This window comes from Piliocolobus tephrosceles, chromosome 5 (genome assembly GCF_002776525.5).
Source record: "Piliocolobus tephrosceles isolate RC106 chromosome 5, ASM277652v3, whole genome shotgun sequence".
Classification (NCBI taxonomy): domain Eukaryota; kingdom Metazoa; phylum Chordata; class Mammalia; order Primates; family Cercopithecidae; genus Piliocolobus; species Piliocolobus tephrosceles.
In genome coordinates, this window is record NC_045438.1 from 137,678,311 (window position 1) to 137,684,830 (window position 6,520).

The window sequence follows — 6,520 nt, forward strand, 5'->3', positions numbered from 1 at the left end:
AGGTGAGGAAAAGGAGCAGAGGAAAGAATTCTCAAGCAGTGGAAGAGCCTAGCAGGGGGTTCTTTGCATTCGGTATTCAATACATTTTGTTGGACTTCCTAAAAACTAATTGGCTCCTTATGATTAAAAAAAAAGAGTTACAAAAATGCTAAGTGTCCAGATAAAATATGCACACTGCTTAGATGTGCAGAGTTCAAGAAAACAGGTAGTGCTTGAGCGTCGGTGAAGAGCATTGGGTCTGCATGGAGCACTCGGAACTTTGAGGTGATGACTACAGCCTCCTGGTTGCAATAGACAGTAACAAACCCTGCTTCTTTGTATTCAGGAGATGTTCTGGACTCACACAGGGAAACTCGGGCTAAGGAATGAAGGTAATTTTAAATGCAACAACCCAGAGTCACAGATCCATAGTCTGGGAAAGTAAAACTTAGGAGCTTTCTAATGCTGTTTTGACACAGGTCTGTTACAAATTGGAATTCTAATCATTCAGGGATTACCAACATTGTGCTACCTACTGTATTAATAAACAAAAAGAAACTGGTCTCTATGAGAATCTCTACGTGGTGCCTTCAGACAAAACTTCACCAGGTTTAGAGAGAAAACCCCTGTCTCTACACCTCCATTCCCAGGGCGAGCTCACTCTCTGGCATGAAGCTCCCCGTGGTGAGTTTCCCTGTACAGAGGTCCAAGGGGAGAGGTATGGAGTGGGAGGCAGGGAGTCCAGTTCAGGGACGGGGATTCCAGGACTAGCAGTGAAGGGGAAGGGACTGGGCGCAGCCTGGGGGCTCTCTCCCTGGTTTCCACAGACAGATCCTCGTCCAGGACTCAGGCAGACAGTGTGACAAAGAGGCTTGGTGTAGGAGAAGAGGGATCAGGACGAAGTCCCAGGTCCCGGGCGTGGCTCTTAGGGTCTCAGGCTCCCAGAGCCTTGTCTGCCTTGGGGAGGCGCAGAGTTGGGGATTCCCCACTCCCCTAGTTTCACTTCTTCTCCCAACCTGTGTCGGGTCCTTCCTCCAGGATACTCGTGACGCGTCCCAGTTCCCACTCTCATTGGGTGTCGGATGTCTAGCGAAGCCAATCAGCGTCGCCGCGGTCCCAGTTCTAAAGTCCCCACCCGCCGATCCGCATTCAGAGTCTCCTCAGACACCGAGATGCGGGTCATGGCGCTCCGAACCCTCCTCCTGCTGCTCTCGGGAGCCCTGACCCTGACCGAAACCTGGGCCGGTGAGTGCGGGGTCGGGAGGGAAATGGCCTCTGCGGGGAGGAGCGACCGGACCACAGGCGGGGGCGCAGGACCCGGGGAGCCGCGCGGGGAGGGGGGTCGGGCGGGTCTCAGCCTCTCCTCGCCCCCAGGCTCGCACTCCATGAGGTATTTCTACATCACCGTGTCCCGGCCCGGCCGCGGGGAGCCCCTGTATCTCGAAGTCGGCTACGTGGACGACACCCAGTTCGTGCGGTTCCACAGCGACGCCGAGAGTCCGAGGATGGAGCCGCGGGCGCCGTGGATAGAGCAGGAGGGGCCGGAGTATTGGGAAGAGGAGACGCGGAAAGCCAAGGACAGCGCACAGATTAACCAAGTGGACCTGGGGACCCTGCTCCGCTACTACAACCAGAGCGAGACCGGTGAGTGACCCCGGCCCGGGGCGCAGGTCACGACCCCTCCCCATCCCCCACGGACGGCCCTGGACTCCCGGAGTCTCCGGGTCCGAGATCCGCCCCGAGGCCGCAGGACCCGCCCAGACCCTCGACCGGGGAGAGCCCCAGACGCCTTTACCCGGTTTCATTTTCAGTTGAGGCCAAAATCTCCGCGGGTTGGTCCGGCGGGGCGGGGCTCGGGGGACTGTACTGACCGCGGGGGCGGGGCCAGGGTCTCACACCATCCAGACGATGTACGGCTGCGATCTGGGGCCCGACGGGCGCCTCCTCCGCGGGTATTACCAGTACGCCTACGACGGCAGGGATTACATCGCCCTGAACCGGGACCTGCGCTCCTGGACCGCCGCGGACAGGGCGGCTCAGAACACCCAGCGGAAGTGGGAGGCGGACCATTATGCGGAGCAGCTGAGAGCCTACCTGGAGGGGACGTGCGTGGAGTGGCTCCGCAGATACCTGGAGAACGGGAAGGAGACGCTGCAGCGCGCGGGTACAAGGAGCAGTCAGGAGCCTTCCCGATCACCTCTAGATCGCCGGGGATGGCCTCCCATGAGGAGGGGAGGAAAATGGGATCAGCGCTAGAATGTCGCCCTCCCTTGAATGGAGAATGGCATGAGTTTCCCTGATTTCCTCTGGGGGCCCCCTCTGCTCTCTAGGACAATTAAGGGATGACGTCTCTGAGGACATGGAGGGGAAGACAGTCCCTAGAATACAGATCAGGGGTCCCCTTTGACCCCTAGAGCAGCCTTGGACACCGTGAATTTTTCTCTCAGGCCTTGTTATCTGCCTCACTCTAAATGCGTTTGAAGGTCTGATTCCAGCTTTTCAGAGTCCCTCGGCCTCCACTCAGGTCAGGACCAGAAGTCCCTGTTCCTCCCTCAGAAACTAGAACTCTCCAAGGAGTAGGCGATTATCCCAGGTGCCTGTGTCCAGGCTGGTGTCTGGCTTCTGTGCTTCCTTCCCCACCCCAGGTGTCTGTTCATTCTCAGGGTGGTCACATGGGTGCTGCTGGAGTGTCCCATGAGAGATGCAAAGCGTGTGAATTTTCTGACTCTTTCCATCAGATCCCCCAAAGACACACGTGGCCCACCACCCCGTCTCTGACCATGAGGCCACCCTGAGGTGCTGGGCCCTGGGCTTCTACCCTGCGGAGATCACACTGACCTGGCGGCGGGATGGGGAGGACCAAACTCAGGACACCGAGCTTGTGGAGACCAGGCCAGGAGGAGATGGAACCTTCCAGAAGTGGGGAGCTGTGGTGGTGCCTTCTGGAGAAGAGCAGAGATACACGTGCCATGTGCAGCATGAGGGGCTAACAGAGCCCCTCACCCTGAGATGGGGTCAGGAGGGGGATGAGGGGTCATGTCTCTTCTCAGGGAAAGCAGGAGCCCTTCTGGAGCCCTTCAGCAGGGTCAGGGCCCCTCACCTTCCCCTCCTTTCCCAGAGCCGTCTTCCCAGTCCACCATCCCCATCGTGGGCATCGTTGCTGGCCTGGCTGTCCTAGGAGCTGTGGTCACCGGAGCTGTGGTCGCTGCTGTGATGTGGAGGAGGAAGAGCTCAGGTAGGGAAGGGGTGAGGGGTGGGGTCTGGGTTTTCTTATCCCACTGGGGGTTTCAAGCCCCAGGTAGAAGTGTTCCCTGCCTCATTCCTGGGAAGCAGCATCCACACAGGGGCTAACCCAGCCTGGGACCCTGTGTGCCAGCACTTACTCTGTTGTGTAGCACATGTGACAATGAAGGTCAGATGTATCACCTTGATGATTGTGATGTTGGGGTCCTGATTCCAGCATTCACGAGTCAGGGGAAGGTCCCTGCTAAGGACAGACCTTGGGGGGGGGCAGTTTGTCCAGGGCACACAGCTGCTTTCCTCCTATTCCCTGATCCTGCCCTGGGTCTGTCGTCATAGTTCTGGAAATTTATCTTGGGTCCAAGACTAGGAGATTCCTCTAAGATCTCCTGGCCCTGCTTCCTCCCAGTCTCCTCACAGGACATTTTCTTCCTACAGGTGGAAAAGGAGGGAGCTACTCTCAGGCTGCGTGTAAGTGGTGGGGGTGGGAGTGTGGAGGAGCTCACCCATCCCATAATTCCTCCTGTCCCACGTCTCCTGTGGGCTCTGACGAGGTCCTGTTTTTGTTCTACCCCAGCCAGTGACGGTGCCCAGGGCTCTGATGTGTCTCTCACGGCTTGAAAAGGTGAGATTCTTGGGGTCTAGAGTGGGGGGCGGGGGGCAGAGAGGAAAGGCCTGGGTAATGGAGATTCTTTGATTGGGACGTTTTGAGCGTGTGGTGGGCTGTTCAGAGCGTCATCACTTACCATGACTGACTTCAATTTGTTCATGACTGTTGTTTTCTGTAGCCTGAGACAACTGTCTTGTGTGGAACTGAGAAGCAGGATTTCTTCACGCCTCCCTTTTGAAGACACTCTGGCATCTCTTTCTGCAAAGGCATCTGAATGTGTCTGCATCCCTGTTAGCATAATGTGAGGAGGTGGAGGGACAGCCCACCCCCGTGTCCACTGTGACCCCTGTTCCCATGCTGACCTGTGTTTCCTCCCCAGTCATCTTTCCTGTTCCAGTAAGGTGGGGCTGGATGTCTCCATGTCAGTCTCAACTTTATGTGCACTGAGCTGCAACTTCTTACTGCCCTACTGAAAATAAGAATCTGAATCTAAATTTGTTTTCTCAAATATCTGTTATGAGAGGTTGATGGATTAATTAAATACGTCAATTCTTAGAATTTCAGAGAGCAAATGAAGACCTGAGAACCTTCCAGAATCCACATGTTCGCTGTGCTGCATCTGTTGCACGTAGGGGTGGAGAAGGCTGTGAGGAGCCCTGTGTGGACTGGGCCTGTGCCTAGTTGCTGTTAAGTTCTTCATGTGCTTTATGTGGTCAGTCCTAAGCTGGGTCACCTTCACTGCTCCGTTGTCCTTGTCCCTTCAGTGGAAACTTGTCCAGCGGGAGCTGTGACCACAGAGGCTCAGACATCACCGAGGGTGGCCCCTGCACAAGGGGGTCTCTGTGTATTCTGAGAGAAATTTTCAGAGCCATTCACCTCCTGCCCTGCTTCTAGAGCTTCTGTTCTGCTCTGCTCTCCTGCCCTCTCTCCCTGCCGCGGTTCTTGTGATCTTGGTGCTGAATCCAATCCCAACTCATGAATCTATAAAGCAGAGTCTAATTTAGACTTACATTTGTCTGTGACATTGGACCCATCTTCAAGGACTGTTCTTTCGTGAAGAGAGAACCTGGTTGTGAGCTGCAGTGTGCTGGGGTGGGGGGCATGGGGAGCGTTGCTGTAGAAAGAGGGATGGGGGAGGGAGGACACACAAGCAGCACTGCTGAGAAAAACATAGGCGCCTCTATCTCAGTGTGAGGGGACCTTGTGCTGTAGCTGTCACAAAACAGCATTTGGCCTGAGGCTGTGTTAATAAAGATGCTGCCTTTAGAATAGGGAGGTGCTCTACAGTGATCATTCATTCAACTGACCTTTGTCATTGGCCAGACATGGGACAGAATGGTTCTGCATCTGGGGAACACCATTGAAGTAAAATCAGAAAAGTCGCTGGCCTTTTGTAGCGTATGTTCCAGTGGGAAGAGGCAGACGTTAGATACACTATAACCAGAGTAAGGAAGGAAAGTGCTAGAAGGTGGTAAGTGCTGTGAGGCAGGTGATCCAGGATGTGGGCAGTGGGGACAGGGAAGGTGGCTATTGTGCTGGGTGGCCAGTGTGTGCCTTGTTGCAAAGGTGACCTCTGAGGAAGGATTTGAGGGACATGAGGATGTCTGGGGAAGTTCTTTCCAGGCAGAGGAACCTCCAGTCCAAATGCACTATGGCAGGAAGGTGTCTGTGTTCCCAGAAGAGCAAGGAGGCCAGGAGGGCTGGACAGAGAGAAACTGAGGTGAGGTCAGAGGTGCGGCCAGAGCAGGTGGGCTTGAGGGGAATGGGGTTGGATCTGACCTTGCTCTGAGTGGGATGAAGAGTTAGAGTACAGTTTTGAGCCGAAGAGGGCCATGATATAGCTTCTCTTTTAAAAGGATCTCTCTGACTGCTGTGCTGACAACAGAATTGAGAGGTGAGGGACGAGGGAGGCAGAAGGGAAAACAGTAGGAAGCCAGTGCAGTATTCCAGGCTGGAGATGTCAGTTACCTTGACTGAGCTGTGAGCAGGGGAAATAGTGGGACGTGAGGGGTTTCTGGATGCATTTGAAGATGAACTCACAGCATTTGTCAATGGATTGTATCTGTGGTGTGAGAAAGACGAATCAAGAACACCCATAGTTGTAAAATGAGTAGAAGGAAGGTGGAGCTGCTGTCAGTGGAGATGTGGAGACTCTGGCAGGAGCATACTGAGGAGGGGACATCACAGACCCTCAGTAGAGGAGATGTCTACTAGGAATGCAGGTGGGGGAGATGGGATGGAATTTGGACAGACAAATGCAGACTTTAGAGGAAAGGAGAAATAGACTGGCCAGGAGAAATAGATTTAGGAGCTCATACCATATAAACGATACTTAAAACCTCAAGCATGGATGAGGGCACCAAGGGAGTGACTGACTGTGGAAAAGAATGAGGGCAAGGACTGAACCCTGAACCTCCAGTTCTAAGGGATGTGATCAGACCACACCCAGAGCAGACTGCACAGTTCTGACCCCAAGTCTAGAGGACACTTAGACAAGGAACTTCCGTGTGCACAGGGATCACCCAGATGTGGTGCTGAGATCCAGGAAGTCTGGAGTCGAGCAAGAGATTCTGTATTTATGACAAGGCTGGAGCTCATGTTGCTGGTCTCCAGATCACATTTGGAGTAGCAAGAACACCAGGATCCCACATGTCTGAGCATCAGCCTCACCTCTAGGGCTTGTTATGTAAA

The 6,520-nt window shown here is 54.5% G+C and overlaps 1 pseudogene across 1 annotated transcript; it reads left to right on the forward strand.

The window, feature by feature from the left end:
• Positions 1-702: 702 nt before the first annotated feature.
• Positions 703-4,838, forward strand: LOC111534119 (annotated as a pseudogene). The gene is made up of 8 exons (XR_002729026.3): positions 703-1,224; positions 1,354-1,623; positions 1,868-2,143; positions 2,718-2,993; positions 3,098-3,214; positions 3,658-3,690; positions 3,797-3,844; positions 4,008-4,838. The product of XR_002729026.3 is annotated as a patr class I histocompatibility antigen, A-126 alpha chain-like (transcript).
• The last annotated feature ends 1,682 nt before the right edge of the window (positions 4,839-6,520 follow it).